This window comes from Phalacrocorax aristotelis, chromosome 4 (assembly GCF_949628215.1).
Source record: "Phalacrocorax aristotelis chromosome 4, bGulAri2.1, whole genome shotgun sequence".
Taxonomy (NCBI): domain Eukaryota; kingdom Metazoa; phylum Chordata; class Aves; order Suliformes; family Phalacrocoracidae; genus Phalacrocorax; species Phalacrocorax aristotelis.
This window is the reverse complement of record NC_134279.1, coordinates 53,354,967-53,372,654: the sequence shown is the minus strand read 5'-3', so window position 1 is coordinate 53,372,654 and position 17,688 is coordinate 53,354,967. Positions and strand designations below refer to the sequence as shown.

Sequence of the window (17,688 nt, the reverse complement as noted above, 5' to 3'; positions counted from 1 at the left end):
AAGTATTTGGGATATAGTATTTCACAGCTATAATTTATTCGTTACTGTATTTTTTCTTGAGCACATTGTTATAATAGACATGTGAAATGATAACAATAAGATACATATTAGACTGTGATGTCCATACTGTAAGAAAGTTAGTTAACCTGGCCATTTCATAAAGCAGTCACTTTATTAAAGTTTCAGCAGGAAGTTTTAGGTTTTCCAGCTGTACGTATGATTTTGAATAATGTGAATTAAATATTAATAGTAAGAGAAGAAATATAAAATTAAAATAAGTATTTAACTCAGCAAGTACCTACCCTTAGGTACCCAAAATTCACAAAATTACATAGGTTATGGAAAGACAGAAAGTCAAACATAAACCAGTACAATTGAACCTTTGTCTTTGACATAGAGAAGTCAGTTGTCAGAGGCTGCTCAAATGGAGCAGCAAGACTGTAACACTGTCAATGATTAAGGTACAACTGCATGCAACAAAAAGTTTTATATTGAGCTGAACTTGTAGATCTTCAGGAATTTTTATTACGTTACAAACTTAATAGTAAAAAGGCATTGCATTTATTTCAAAGGAGCCGGTTTTAGTCACTTCAGTGACTCATAGTTTCTGAGAAGGAAGGATTTGCTTGTTTCTGAGAGTGCCAAATCCAGTGAAACTTGCAGTGTCAATACCACAAGAAATATGGCAGCAACTCCATGATCCACAGTCTGCAAAACATTCTGGGAAAATCTTATCCCAGTTTTTTAATATATGGGGAAACTGAGGAAGAAAGCTTATGTTTAACCAAACTGTCTCAGAGTCTACAACAGCCACAAAAGATGCAGGCTTCCTTCACGAGACTGGCATTTTTGCCCACGAAGTTTCTTAACCTGAGTGCAGCAGGAAAGTAAATGGGAGAGCTGTGCAGCAGCACAATCTCTTTCAAGGTACATCACAAGGTATGCATATGGTTTTGCCCAAATGCCCCATGAGCCCTCTCACCCACTTCTTCAGTTAATATGACTCAACTTTGCCTTGCCTTTACTCTCCAAAATCTAGTTCTCTGAAGACACACTGGAAGCCAACCACTCCTTCACTCCAATTCTTCAAAACAACAATTGCATTGGCCATACTGACAAATTAAATTCCCCAAATCAGCTGGCCAAGTTTTATAAAGTAATGGAGTTGCACTATTTGAAAACCAGCCAGAAATGGCACGAGGAAAGTAAATTATGAAGTATTTGTTTGAATTTTTGTCAAAAGCACGCAGCAACAGAAGGTTGCTCAGCAGTAAAAGCAAAACACCATCGCTGGCATGGAATTAAATTTAAAATCAAGACACCAGTTAGAAACTTGTTTTCATTTAGATTACATAGTATGCACTAATACAGGTATGCACTATTTACACTTTTAGATCTGTGTTAATTTTTAAACAAATTTGGTACCTAACATTATAGGCAGCAAGAGTAATATGAAATTCTGAAGGAAAAATGATATATTGTTCCCTTAACCTGTAAAAAATACATATACAGCTAACTACAGAAAACTTTCACCCCTGACATAACTGACATCTTCACATCAGTTGTATGTAAAACAATGTAATAGTACTTTCACTTTAACAAAGCACTCGATTTCTACAGTTCAATAAAATAATTCACTTGTTACAGTATACAGATCCTATGTCAGAACTGGCAACTTACATTTGGTATCCAAGACAAATAGTTAAAAGAACTTAAAGACTACAGGAGATGCGCCTGCAGTGCATTTGTTTCTCACTTTTCAAGGTCTGACCCTTCTGTCTTTGCATCCGAATTTGAAAGATGCTGAACATTCTCAGTGCTTATACATGCCAACGGATAAGACTGCAGAGATAATTCAGTGAAACCAGTCAAGTTTAAAGCAAACACTGCAGAAATCAAGGACTACATCTATTTCCAAGATTCAAATTCAGCTGTGTTCTGGAGAACAAAAGGCACTACTTAACACTGCTACTCTGCCCTTTAGTGTTGATAACTGAAAGCCATAGGAACCTTATTAATTACAATTTTACCTTTTACACTTTCCGACTTGTTAAAGTATGAGGCTTAGGGATGAAACCTGATTCCTTTGAAGAACAACGTGGAGTTAGCTTTATCTTCTTCTGCAGAAAAGCATTAAATTTTGAACTGTGAAAAAATAAAAAAGGAGAGGTTTAAAATCAATGAGTTTTAAAATGATCACTTTTTTTTTAATAAAAGTGAAGTAATCATTCCAACGAGAGTAATTTTTAAATGCAATAGTCTGCTTATTAGAAATATCTCAAGTATTTCACTACCCGCATTCACCTTGCTTTAAAGCTTTTCTCCTTGATAAGCAGGATATTCTGACACAATTTCGTCTCTGCTTTAAGCTAACACTTTATGCTTTTCTTTAATCTTGACACCATTTCTACTTTTGAATGCCATATCACCTACACCATCCACATCTTCACTTCCACTTGCTACCTTCAAAGTATATCTTTATACCATTACTTAAAAACCCTTTTCTGCTGAAACTCTTATTTGGGCCTCTCCTGGCTCTCCCTGTTACATCTTCTCCTCACTAAGTCTCCAAAATTGCCACTCTCAGGACTCCAAAATCTGTGGAATGCTGCTGGCAACTAGCAAAGATGCCCAGCTGCATTATTGCTACTCCCTCAAACACAGCCATTAACCCCTTCTTTCAAAACCCACTACAAAAACACTTTCAAGAATGTATTGCAAACTTATCTCACAAATGTACTTTTTCCATAAAAAAACCTCAGCACCAGTATAAGTGATCACTAAATTCCAGTCTCTTTATACCATTACATTTCATTTATACAGTTTCTTGCCTTGAACCATACTACTTTCCACACTTCAAAGTTACATGAAATCAGTTTTTTCTCTCATCTTTATCCTGTTTCTATCTGCCTTGCTTACTGTTCTTAATATAAAACGTATTCACTACACAATGTACTTGTACCACTTCTGAAAAAATTTATTTTAAAGCATATTAATTTCTAAAAAGGAAGCTGGGATATAAAAACTAAACCTATGCTACTCTTAAATTCGTTAATGGAGTCTATGGACAACACCAGAATTATCTCTTATTTGATTAGAAAAACTAAGTTTCTCTTTCCCCTGCACCTAACAGAGGTTCTCAAGTGGTTAAAATACAGATGCAAATATTAACATAGGAAGTTAAAGCATAGCAGAACAATCTGCCAACAGAAGAAAAACAATTACAGCATGATTCAGTGGAGCCACTCGTTCTTTTCTGGCCAAACAACCTGCTGGCCCATTGACCTACTTTTTTAGGCGCTTACAGCCTCCTCTCCTATTCTGTTTTGCTCGGTTTGACAAGTGCAAACATTAATAGTGACAAAGAGTCCCATGGAAGTCTCGGTTACAGAGACTGCAACATGAAACCCATGTTTTTAAACTGCTTGGAGTCTAACAACTCTGCCAGCTCTCACCCAGCTCCTAACAGAGTTCTAATGAGGAAAATTTTAGACCTCATCTCTGCGGTATGTAGAGGTGCATTTTTTAAAAAATCAGAACTAAACACTTAAGATAAACACCACAGGACTTAAGCACAAAACTATATTTGATCATGCCCAAAACTGAATGAAGGAAGAGGAGGGTTTTAAGGACACTTCCAAAAGGGATTTTAAGATGAGGAGGAAAGGAATGTTTATGTCATAAATGGCCATAAGCAAGCTTAAACCAGACCAAAAGGAAAGCTAATCACAGTGGAAAAGCTTTTGTAACCAAACCCACATCGATCCCTAACTCAGTAGAAATGGCATGCGTGTGAAAGCCAGAAGAAAGGTTAAGACGCCTACATACCAGCATTGTCAGCCACAAGTGTTCAAAGGTCATGGGTCTGTCTCTACAGTTCATGAGGTTTTTTTTTTAATACAGTGAATTATGTGTATTTCTCTCTAGATACTATGTCTTTTGTACACATTCAGTGCATGTTTTCAAACTAGAAACTTACTATCTTTAAGAATGCTGAAGCCCTCAAAACCCTTAGCTGCTGCCATGGATATACAAACTATTAATAAACAACATTGCTCAATCTGTAGCAAAATCACAAAAACTAGCAACACTGCATATGCTGACTTACTACTTACAGAGAAACAGTTAGTTTTTGGGTGCCAAGTTATTGCTTGGCCACAGAAACAAGGTTCTGAGTAAGTCATAGCATAAAAAGCCACTGTGATGGTTTTGGTTGGGATAGAGTTAATTTTCTTCACAGTAGCAAGTAGCTGTGTTTTGGATTTGTACTGAAAACAGTGTTGATGACAGAGATGTTTTCGTTACTGCTGAGCAGGGCTTACACTGAGTCAAGGCCTTTTCTGCTTCTCACACCACCCCACCAGCGAGTGGGCTGGGGGTGCACGAGAAGCTGGGAGGGGGCACAGGCAGGACAGCTGACCCCAACTGACCCAAGGGATATCCCATACCATATGACATCATGATCAGTATATAAAGCTGGGGGTGGAAGAAGAAGGAAGGGGGGGACGTTTGGAGTGATGGCGTTTGTCTTCCCAAGTAACCGTTACACGTGATGGAGCCCTGCTTTCCTGGAGGTGGCTGAGCACCTGCCTGGCAATGGGGAAGCAGTGAATCAATTCCTTGGTTTGCTTTGCTTCCATGTGTGGCTTTTGCTTTACCTGTTGAACTGCCTTTATCTCAACACATGAGTTTTTCTCACTTTTACTCTTCTGATTCTCTCCCCCATCCCACTGCGGGGGGAGTGAGTGAGCAGCTGCGTGGTGCTGCGTTGCTGGCTGGGGTTAAACCACATGAGCTACAATCCAACCTAAGGTAATTGTGAAAAGTTCACACCATCTGATAGAACATTCCCTGTTTTAGACTGAAAGAATTTCAGTAACATCTGTCCAGTGTTATCAACAATACTGGTATGCATGCTGGTGATATTAAATCCTAGAAACAAATACAAAGATTGAACAAACTGTGAAATTACACTACAGTCTTGCTCATGACAGATGTTCTGTCAAGACAGAACTGAAAAATGGATGGGACACTAGACACTGTATTGTCCGTACTTAATTTTGTATATAATCAGTTACTGAAACCCTTAGGTCTCCAGCACTTCAACATAAAGACAGCATGGCTAAATATTTTTGAGGAAGAATCAATATTGCCCTCATATTGTAAAAAAGACTTATATAAAAATGTCTTGATTTTAAGTAATATTTTCGTGACTTTACAGATTACAGTGCTCAGACAGAATTAATGCAAGATGACATGTATTATTAAAACAAATAATTTCTCCCAGGAAAGATCCCAGGAAAAATATAGGAAACAATACAGTTTTCCGACACTACAGTTTCTGCAAACAGAAACAGATTAAGTTCTTTAATACAACCTGATCTCTGTGTCATAACCCTATTTTGCCAGGGGAATAGACTAGTTATTATAATCACTGAGGACAAGCTTTAGAGATCTTGTTTAAAGAATCAAAATCACAGCACACCAGTCTGCACTTCTTCAGCACCCGATGCCCCAGCAGAGCTTTAACACTAGTTACATACCAGGGTAAGCAAGCCGAGGAGCAGAAAAATCACACTGTGAGCAAACAGCTGAGCAGAACCTGGCTCCCAACATAAGCACAGCACCAAAAGTCCTATTCGCTACACAGATTCTGAGGATATTTATAAACTACCTTGATAGTACTTTCCGTGAGCACGGAAACATTTGCTTCTGATAACCTGGATTATGAACTTTGGGGATTTACTCTACTGGGACATCCCACTGTAATGGGCAAACAGAAATCCATCCATTATCTCATTTCCAGAATAGTGCATCACCATCACTCATGTTTTCCATTTTGGTCTTTGCTGCATAGATTTACTCCCAGCCCAACCATTTTTCTCTTTAGCTTTTTCTTTTTTGGAGGTGGGGTAGAGGGAAGGAGAAGGGGAAGAATTTATTTTGGTTTAGTTCCTCTCTAATAACCATAGACTTTCACAGAGAGTGAGAGATGTTTAGACAGGCAAACCATAACCTGCCCTCTAATCAGATATAGGCTGGCCTAATAGAACAAGCCAGCAGGTTTTGAGGTATTTGCTCCTTTGCTTGCAATAGTATACTCACCAACAGAAAGCAGATTAGGGTAATCACTGATTGATCCCTTCTCACTAATCAAAGGCTATGTGTTAAAACATTGTGTTTTTAAAACTGACATATGTCTCCTTCATTTTCTACCTCAAAATAAAAAAAAGGCAAAACAAACAAAAATAGCAGAAGATAGGGCTGAAAGGAATTTGAAGAAATGCTGTCCAAACTTTGCAGCTGAAAAGGTTATTCTAGCAGCTGGGAACGGTCATGTATTGCAAACTGTTCTCTACCATGTCAACAAACCAACTGCAATCTTGGTCTGAACTTGTGCAGAAGAGCTGACACACCCCAGAAATGACATTTTCTGTAGATAAACACACTCTAACAGCAGGTGTACATCTTAGCCTACTTCACATTAAAACAGAGTAGAAGAGGGTTGCTTCTAGTGCAGACATCCAAACAACTTGATCCCAAGATGGGCTTTTAATAGGAAAACTTGTGAGTGGACAGGAGTCCTGGCAGAACAGCTTGCTCGGGGCCATTACCTTTGCAGGGAGTAGACAAAGCCACATCTGTGTGCAATATAATGACAAAAAGGCAGCAGGACACGTGACTGGTGGTGCACGTTACCATTATCAGAATAACTCATCCAGTCTCAAGTCTGCTCATGAGGGACTTCTGGAAAAGTGGCTAAAACCAAGTGGTCCATGGGAGAGATGAACTGCCTGGTAGGAGGCCTGTTCTGGTAGTGCTCAGCAATATCACAGATTTAGTTGAGCTATAAAGGCACTTGAGAGAGTGCATACTATTTGCCCACAGACCTATTTGTACGTAGTCCAAATAAACAGCGGCAGCTGGAAAGAGCCTACAGATCACCATGAGCAGGAGAGAACATAGCAACCACAGAGGTAAAAAGAGGTTACGTTATTAGGAATGGTTTGTCACACAGATGGGTCCTTGTCTACTCCCTGCAAAGGTAATGGACCTAAGCAAGCTGCTCTGACAAGTCTGGTTAAAAGTCACCATAAATAAGATCCTCATAGAAACATGGATGATGAAGATTACAGGAAAAAGCAATTTTGTCCTGCATTCTTCATGTATTAGACCATCCTGCCACCAGGAGAGAACTTTGCTCTGTAACTCAGGACTGAATGCAGTTTGCAATTTTCACCTCTCTACCTCACGGTTAAAGGAAACACCTCTCTACCTCACGGTTAAAGGAAACACCCCTGCCCACCTGTTCCAGATCATCTGGGGTGATTTCTGCTCAACCAGCTCTTCTGCTACCACCCTTCCGCTCTTCTCTGGAGTCTGCATCTCCTTCCTCTTCCTCACCACAGAGAAAGGCCCACAGCTCTCTTCCTGATAGGGTGTAGCTCTAATCTTAGTTCAGACTGCAGTGAAGGTAAGTGCAAGAAAGCTGTAAGATGCCTCTGACTCTTCACGTGGGCTATGTAGGAGCCTGCGCATATCTGTCCACATACCCCACTGATCTGGCCTCTGACTCACTGATTTGACGACTCGCTGATTTGACTTCTCGCTGATCCTCAGATCTGCCTCCTCATTGGGAACTTGCTGGCCATCTGGGCACTTGCCAGATCCTGGCTGCTCTCCCCTGGGAGCAGCCTGCCCCTCCACTGACCTGAGAGCGACCAGGACAGTGCTCAGCAGATTGCCAGGCTTCTAACAAAACTGGTCCTTGACAGTGGGGTGCTGAACCACTTACCGGGCTTTTTTTCCCCTCCCCATCCCTTTCCAGGCTGTTTGTATTATCTTTGCCTTCTAGGATCCAAATTAACCAAATTAACTGCATTTGGAGATAGCTGAGGTGTTGCTTATGCACTCTGTTCAAATTATTAACAAAGATTATTAAAATAAAGTCATTATAATACTGATTTTCAGATTTTGTCAGTGAACCCTCTCCATGTTTCGGAAAACTGTAAAGGATCATCAAGAAAGTACAAACCTAACTAAGTTTGTAAGATAAATTTGAAAGGCGGTGTTTAATGATCAAGCCATCAGAAACAATTGCTATTCTTCCATATTCTAATTTAAAATATTTGCTCAGTCCTTTCTATGCACAGTTCCTCACTGGAGATCCCCTTCCTCCAATAACAAAGCCGTAAGTGTGGCAGAAATGCTTGTAAATCCTGTGCAACTAGTCTGTACAAGAGAAAGACTGTGGCTACATGTTAGGTGTCACTTGCACCTGCTGTTACCTATAAGGCTCCACCCTGCCCCTTGTCACCCTCCTGTGGCTTTTACTGGTGGAGCACACCCCTTCAGCTCCAGGCACGCACTGAAGTAGATTTGTGAAATGATGTGTCTAAAAGAACCCACGTATCACACAGTTTTAAATAAAATTGTTATTATCTTGTTCTTATTAAAAAGTGTGGCTTCATGTACCTTTGAAAATTGGCACTGCTGAGGAACAGTACCCCTCTGCAAAGAGGAGCAAGAATCTCTTAACTACATCTGCCCACTCCTGGATCTGTAACAGGGAACCATGGATTAGAGTTAAGAGTATGCATTGTGTTTGCACATCTAAAATACAATTCAACTCGTAATCAAAGCCTGGCTGAAATATACACCTACTGCCTCCTTAAATGGTGCTTAACAAAAAAAACCCTCAGTCCTTCACAACATGAGTTTTAATCACGAGAACCTAACATGTTAGAGTTATAATTCAAAACTGAAAATCTTCACATCTCTGTAAATCTCCATCTCCTTTAATGGGATTCTGAGCAGAAACAACCTGCACCCAGCCAGCTCAGGGACAGATCCCAAATTTATGCTCACTGCACTGTGGAAGAAGTGCTGGAGATGGTTTAAAATCTGGAGATTCTGCTATCCTCTCTCACAGGAGGAACTCAAACTTGGTATATTTTACAATGAACAAATAAAATCCCAGCTTCCTTCCTCCAGTCTCTTAAATAGAACTGAGAAGGTAGAGAATTTACAGGGTTTTTTTGGAAGTTCAAAAGGGGAAAAAATACCACACACACATGCTCACAAATTTAAATTCCCACTGATTATTACTAATCATCAAGTGAAGATAATTTCTCAATATTAACAGAAATTTAAGGAAAAAAGCCTTTAAAATATGGTACCAAAATATCTATGCTGGAGCCTGGAGTTAACACCACTTTGAAATGATTCATCCAATTACAAATATGCATACTTCTGAAACAGAGCATTAACAATTTAAAACGTTTTCTATCAGATACAGATGTTACTTTAAACAACAATTTGTCTACAATGGTTTTTCTCAGAGCTCAAGTAGTACAAAGGATACTAATACATCTCACCAAAGAGGAAAAATTAAACACACTATTCCTTACACTGAAAAATATACATGAAAAATCATGGAGAAATGAGACAAAGAGTTAAACATTGCTTTCCCTCTACCCCAATGACAAGAGGGAAGAATGTCTAGATATAGGAAGTAAACTGATTTTTGAAAACTGTCCTAGAGAAAATTCATTCCCAAATTCAGGAGACATAATTATTACACATTCAACGCAGGAAAACACCACGTAAATTCTTCTTCCATTCCATACAAAAATTACTGCTTGGTGTTGATAAACTCATGTTTAAATTTAGAAAACGAGACTTTACAATTATTATTACTGCACCAAAAACAAACACTCAGCTATCCACTACAGCTAATCTTGCAGAAAAACATGAACCTACATGTTAGGCGAGCACCTTAAATGCATGTCTGTGTTGCAAGGTCGGAAAGGTAGCTAAAAAGCAGGTTTTGAAACTCACACAAATGAACCTTTTCCAAAATTCTATCCTACACCAGAAAAATCTACCCAATGAAGACTTATTAGCTTTTATATCCAAATGAATGCTTACACTTTTTACATATCTCACTACTGCATTCTAAAATAGTCAGAAATCCAAGAAGTCAACAGATAGCCAAGAGGGCCTGTAAGAAGTTACACAAGTTATTTCTGCACCCAATGCCTTTACAGTCTATTTAGGAGAAATTTTAAGGATATAGCTATCAGTCTTAAATTAGTTTTCCTTGATTTATAATCCACCTTACTTTTTAAGGGACAACCAACTATTTAATATCAACAACTTACTGCTTTAAGGTACCATTATCTACCACATCCAAACATCAAGAAACATTTTACTGCTTCTCAGTTACGCACATTAAAAAGGCGTAGAAGGGGCAGAGGGGAAGTGGCATGCCAAGCCAGACAACTCAATGAAATGAACTCAAGGTTTTGGGGTTTTTCAGGGGTTATTTTTTTTTTTGTGTGTGGTGTTTTGTTTTGTTTTGGTTTGGTTTTTTGCTGGTTGTTTGTTTAAACAGGCGACAAAGACTTATTCTAACTCATGGACTGGGAACCCACCTAGGAAGTGGGAGTAACAGACTAAGTATTTCCTCCAAATCAGTCCTCAGGTTAAGAATTGTCACACATAAGAAAGCAAGAACAATATATACATAGATCATGCAGGTAACTACATGGCTACAGATACTAGGCACTTCACACTCTAGCAGTTATATTTGTAAGCACTTTTATCAAACTCCTTGGTTAAGCTGAAACTTTTCATGTTAGCCTTTGATAATTACTTTGAATGCTCATTTCCATACCCATATTAAACTCCCTCTCTTCTGCTAACATTAGTATCCATGATCACACAGTTAACACAGCCTTAAACTAACCCAAATATTGTTTCCTTCAGCTAAATCAACTAAATTTGTTGCACCATATGGCTGCTCAAAAGCTGTGTTGGCACAGGGGAAGGGGAAGCAGTGAATCACCAGGTTAGACATCTTTTGGCAACAGTGCCATTTCATGCTGACCTACGCCATGTGTTAAATTACTACCAGAGAACAAAATTAGGAAAAATGAGGTTCAAATCTGTGCTAAAAGAAACAAGTGTTGTAGCTACTACTTGAGAGGTCTGCTTTATATTTAAATGAAACATCTGTATTTTCCCATCCATTGCTGCATCTTATGTGGCAACCCGCGACAAATGAAATTTCTGGAGAGAATGAGATTTGCTTATATACGCTGACCCAGACTCATGGGTCAGCTTCTGGATATGAAAACAAATCCAGAACTCAGCCTTAGAGTCAATGGAAAACTCAAGCAAGATGTAAAGCACAGGAGTATATATACCTGACATGTCGGTAAGTAGTTATCAACCTATCTATCAAATAACATGTTAATTAACAGGAACCGTGACTGTTTTAAGATGATCCTCAGTACAGATAATTATACAAGGGTATTCACCTAAATGAATAATATGAAACTAAGTAAATTTAATGAAAGAATGATTTATACCAACAGCAGGTATTTATAACTCTTAGAATTTTACAAGTGTACCGAACAGACACATATAAAAAAAATATTAGACGGTTGCTAACAGCAACACCCAGGAAAAAGTGACAGGTGTTTCAGAAAGCTAATATTTAATATGAAACTTAATTATCCATCTCATGCAGAAATGCAAACATGTAAATAACTTAAAATATTTAGTGATGGGCATAATTTTTTTTCCAAGTTGATTGCACAATCCTTGATTTGTGCAGCTGTGGAAGTGCTTCTGATGCTTAGATTTCCCAGCATGGGTGACTCATGCACAGCTAAATTATTCTGTAAAGCCTTTGTGAAGAGTGGACTGACTGCCTGAAGAACAGAAGTAGGCAGTGCACTTCACTGGAAAGCGTCTTCAAAAAGAAAGAAGTGAGACTTCACTTGCACATTTCCATAAAATGAGAGAGTAGGGAACATTTTAAGGTCCAACATGAAGCACAGACCAAGTCAAAAATTATCAAACAAGCAGCTTCTCCTCCCTGCCTCCCCCCATCCCTTTCCCCCAGAAGTCCTGCATGTCATCCTGGAGACCAGAAAGTGGTAACAAAAGAAAAAAGAACGATGTAGTAGGAAAACAGAACAGAACAAAACAAGGGAAATGCTAGTGGATGGTAACTTCAGTGTGTTCAAAAAATATGTGGCAAAATACACTTCTGTATTAGCGTGCTTACTGTTATGCTCATAAGATTAACAAGACTTAACAAAAGTAAAGACTTACTTTTCTAAAATTCTGGTGTCTGCCAGTGGATCCTTCAGTGTTTTCCCCAATACAACACCTGTTATAGAAAAAGAAGTTAATACATTAAATAAAAACTCAGTACTATAGTTACAGAATTTCAAATGCCTGCATTGCACTACTCCTTAATTTCATTAAAAAAACACTAGAGATACTCTTTTTCAGAACTTTCAGTATAACAATCCAGGCTCAACTGGAATTACAGTGATTGCAAAACCTGAGATACAGGACAAGTTTTTCATATTACAGAGGCAACAAGTGCCTTAACAGGAAAGGGAAAAAAACCAAAACAAAATAAAAAAGTTTTGCAATTGATGCAGAGAGGAAATGTCTTAACTGTTGCCCTGGCTAAAGAATGGACAAAACCAAGGCAGAAAGACTTCACTTTTCTTGTGCCTGGAAACTATTTGCAAAACACTTTGTAACGACTTTTGGGGATCCTTTCACCACCCTGCTATAAGCAAGAATCAAAAGGAAAATGGAACATCAGCCAACGTTTAGTCAATAATTGGACTTGATCAGGCAGGAAAGAAAGATGGTGCATTATTTTAACAAAAGGGATAGTACTGCATGAACTACGCAGAAACAGCTATGCAGCAACAAAGCATATGAAGTCAACTCTAAATTTAAGGTAATTTTACTGTAATCATTCTGCATAAATATTCTTACAGATATTGAAATAAAAAAGGAAGAACATCTTTACTGAAGTATTCAAATATTAGAGCACTGAACATAACTGAATTTCTGAATGTTCAGTAAACACTGTTCAAAGGAAAACCATAGTTTGAAGTAGCACTGTTAACATCTCACCAACTGGTTTTTTAGCATTCTGTGTTTCTAAAACATTATCGATTTATGTAGGTATTAAATTTGCTCAAATTCTCTCTTCGTTCTCCTGAGCAGCAGCAGTATGCACTCCTCTGTGGCTTGCTACTGACACAAGCAAAAACTTTCAGAGCTTGTGCTGACTAAGCGAGTCCAGAAAACCTACTGACTTCACCTTCTGAGGGTCACCAGAGAAGCAGCAAAAGCAGGCTAACAAATTCCTTGTTCCCATAGATCAGCATGATCTTCAAAATGTTGGTTCTTTTTTTTTAAATGAAAGCTTTCTGGACCTTGCAGACTAAATCAACACACATAGCAAAAATTCTGTAAATTAACTCCCATTCCCTCAGCTCTTTCAAAAATATTTTAAGATCACGATATTGACTGGAAGACATAAAACGTACAATAATTGAGGAATTCCTAAGCCCAGCTTTTTAAGCTTTGCTGCTACCATGTTTGAGATAAGATTAGGTAATGGGGAAGAAAAAAATGTCACAAATTCAGGTCTTTTTAATATTTTGGGAAATTCAGGTTCTGCCCTGATACTTTCATATAAACTTTTTAAAAGTTTCAAATGAGTCCTCGAAGTCATTTACATTGATGAACTATTAGTCCTTTTTACTATCGACAATACTCAACGCAAAATCATATCAACTACTTGGGACCATACTCACTACATTTATATGACTGTAAACTCTTTTCCTCAGCTTTTTTCTTTTTCTCTTTTACTACTTCTCCAGCTTTTCTTTCACAGAATGATCAGACCACACTGTTTCTATCTACCAAAACACATGCCTCGGTATGCTTACTTCTTGCCCTTCAAAGCCTTCTCTGCATTCTCAAGTTCTCAACACCTCCCAAATTAGTACAACGATATTTTATTTGTAAACATTTAGAACCTTCCCTTCCAGGTCATTACTGAAGATGCTAAAATTATCACTGCTTAAAAGACTGTCATCTCAACTAGCAAGTAGGACCTAGTTAAAAAAAATCAAGTTGCACTAGAGGTATTTTACAATTAATATTTTAAATCAAAGCAAATGTGGTAATCCACCCCTTATAGGCTCTTTTCCCATTTTATTAACAGAACCTAACTTAGATCTTCCAAGCACTTAAGTCCTGAAAAGTAACATTAAGAAAGTATTTATAAAGGCATTATAGCTACTCCAATTTTCAATTAATATATCAGTTATCAAAAAGTAGAACTATAATCAGGTTTTATTTTCAATGGCAATTCTCTTCTGTTCAGAACATTGTGAATATGGTTTCAATGACCTAGGATCCTGCTAGTCGCCTATTTAACACTGGTGTTGAGGAAGTGGATTCCAAAAGCTATCAATATTTACAGGAAATCCTGAAACTAGTACAAAAGATATGTTGAGGCCACATGCTAGGAGGCTAATGAGAACAGCAGTATTGTATGCAAGCATACATTAAGACTTGAAAGAGTTTAGTTATGTCTAACACATTAAGAAATACGCAAATAGAGTGAGAATGAAATATACGCTTCAACATAACTGTGCAATATTCGTAAGACAAGATTACTTCAAATAATCAGGACTCTTCATAACATGCTGGCTTACAGTTCTCATGATTTAACTTTCAACATTTTTCTTAATTTTAAATTGAGGCTTGTACCTGCCTCAGTTAGGCCTCCTCCCAAAGCATATATGAAGCAGCTAAGTACTAAATTTTGATTTTTACCTAATGCATTGGGTTTTTGCTAGCTAAAGTGCTACATACACACATGGCAGTAATAATCGCTCTATTAGAAAGGACTGTACAAATTGAATGGAGATGTTTAAGCATAGGAGAATAAAATATGCTAGCTTTTGTTAGCAAGTGTGCAAGATTCTTGTGAATCTCTAAACTTAAAATTACACAGGGCAGATGGGGAGAACTCTTACAACTGTTAGTTCAAGATAAAATGAGTTAACATGGGCAACTAAATATTACCTACATTTTCAAAACCTTAACAACTGCCACCTACAACCTCAAATTGAGGAATTGAGTCCAGGGCGGGGAATGGAAAAAAAAGAAATCTGTCCTGATTGGTTACAGCTCAATGCACAGAAAGACTGTAAGAACTGCAAGCACCTATAAAGACCATCTCTTTTTCATTTTTTGTCTTGATTCTACTTAATGACTCAATAAAACACTGGCTTGCTTTTTTTAAATGCAGATGAGCAGCTCAAGCAAAACACATGGGGTGGGAAGTATACAAATTCGAGAATTCTATATAAAAATTATGAAATGAAAGAAATCAGATGATTCCCATTTTTAACAATTTAAGAATATAAGCAGGGAATAAAAACAGACTAAGCAATCAAAATTTCAGAAGGCAGTTATGATTTAGCAATTTGATTTACTGTGACTTGTAGCATTTATCTGTTTCCTCAACAGTTATTATTAACAGAAGTTGCAAAGAACATCCATGGCACTTTGAAAGCTGTAAATATTAGCACTGAAACTTATGTACCTATTCTACAAATCCAGTTATATCACAGATGATAATTGCCCTTACCTACTGACCTATAACCAAAGTGAACAATTTTGGCTACGTCTCCATTAGCAAGTAATCTGGAGCAGCAGAAATGGATCAGTAGATCAAAGCAGCTGGTGCTGACACTCCTACGCTAGGTGTTCAAGAGAGCTTATTTTACATTAGATTTCACTTGATCTCCAGAAGCAACCACCACCATCACACTGGCCATTCAAAGGTTTTCAGGGATTTAATAATTGACTCAGACCTGTACATCCCCAACAGAGACAGAAGGGCGCTCCGCACCTGCAGAACTTAAAAACTAGTTTTATGGGAAAGACATATAGTTCAAACACCCTGAGCAAGTATGTGGTATGGGGACATAATTGAGAGATTTTCTCCAAAACAATATTAATGATCCAAATAAAAATGGTAATACATACACTGGAATTTTATCCTACTTTTCTAAACCAGGCTAAGCAAAGCAGGTGTCATCTCACCAAACAGAGTATTTGAGGGCACTGAAAGACTCTAGAAAAATTCACAGAATCACACAGAATCCCAGGTTGGAAGGGACCTCAGGGATCATCTAGTCCAACTTTTCTAGGAAGAGCACAGTCTAGACAAGATGGCCCAGCACCCTGTCCAGACGACTCTTAAAGGTGTCCAACGTGGCCAAGTCAACCACTTCCCTGGGGAGATTATTCCAATGGTTGACTGTCCTCAATGTGAAAAATTTCCCTCTCATGTCCAATCAGAATCTCCCCAAGAGCAACTTGTGTCCATTCCCCTTGTCCTCTCTATGTGAGCCTCCATCTTCTTTGTAGCTACCACTTAAGTACTGGTACGTTGTAATGAGAGCCCCTCTAAGCCTCCTTTTCTCAAGGCTGAACAAACCCAGCTCTCCCAGCCTACCCTCGTATGGCAGGCTTCCCAGTCCTTTGATCATCTTGGTGGCCCTTCTCTGGACCCCTTCCAGCCTCTCCACATCCTTTTTGTATAGCAGGGACCAGAACTGTGCACAGTACTCCAGGTGTGGCCTGACAAGCGCTGAGCAGAGTGGGATGATGACTTCTTTATCTCTGCTGATGATGCCCTTTTCGATGCAACCCAGCACCCTGTTGGCCTTCCTGGCTTTTACTCCTAACTCCTCACCACAATGAAATTAAGAAAAAAGAAAAAAAAAAAAAGGAGAAAGATTGTAGTACATGGCAACCTATTGGCTACCACAAAAAACTCATTTTCCTTATTGCAGAATTCAGCAGAAGACATAAAACTGGATAACCCTATCACTTTGGCTTCATTTCTCTTTGCTTGCTTTCTTAACTCCATCTTTTACACCCCCCCAGCCCCTTTAAATATTTTACTTCCTTTCTTGTTTCCCCCTTATTTCTTTCAGGTTTTTCTCTCATTTATTTATTTCCTCCTATTACCTGTGCTATCAAATGCAGGAAGAGAAAACTGAAGATTCTGGCACATCTGAACTTTCAGACAGAGCTGTCATTGTTTTTTTTATTTGGCAATTCAGATGGTGTAGACTGAGACAAGCATGTAAGCACCACCACTGTGATTTAACTTGCCCTAACTCAAACAAAATTTAAAAGGGCTAAAGATGAACATGTGTTTGCTTCAATCATTCAAATTGATCTCTAAATCCAGTGCTGAGCAACTACATGAATTGAAAAAAAGCAGATTAACGACACAGGAATATTAGTCTACTATAAGGCTGAAATTAGCCTGGCTCTAAGCATCATCTCAGCAAACAGCCACAGGAATACCACGACAGAAATGCTAAGGGAAACCAATCTAGCAACTTATGTTATGGAAGAACTTTGTTACAGAAACACTAGATAAAGATATATTCAGCATATACACAGCCTTTTACCTTAGGAGGAAAGCCAGGAATATATTGCTTAATCTTTGCCTTTTTTTTTCCCCTTCTGAGCTATGTCATTTGTTTATATAATAATTTAATATTCTAGATATTAGGTTAAATGTAGAGTTTCTCTTAGCACTGTAAGTTATAAACAGGATTTTGTCACACACGATTAACTCGTTAGTTGCTTAGAATAATCAAAATATTCAGACTCACCCAGTTTCACTGACATTCAATATAGAGCATCCAAGTAATTTTCCAGAAGAGTTTTGCAAATGGAAGAATGGGCTTCACTCTGCATTTGCTAAAAATTTAGATGAAAAGAAAGTCAGATCTCTTTAAAACAATTCCTAAAGACAAA

The 17,688-nt window shown here is 38.1% G+C and overlaps 1 protein-coding gene across 5 annotated transcripts in view; it reads right to left on the bottom strand.

The window, feature by feature from the left end:
* The window catches only part of CLOCK (clock circadian regulator), a 63,601-nt gene that overhangs the window by 31,104 nt on the left and 14,809 nt on the right, over positions 1-17,688 (bottom strand). For all 5 annotated transcript variants that reach the window (XM_075091450.1, XM_075091449.1, XM_075091452.1 and 2 more), the window contains exons 3-5: positions 17,544-17,631; positions 12,127-12,184; positions 2,031-2,145 (exon numbers count right to left, since the gene is read on the bottom strand). The gene's annotated coding sequence lies outside the window, so the exon portion shown is untranslated. The remainder of the gene's footprint in view (positions 1-2,030; positions 2,146-12,126; positions 12,185-17,543; positions 17,632-17,688) is intronic.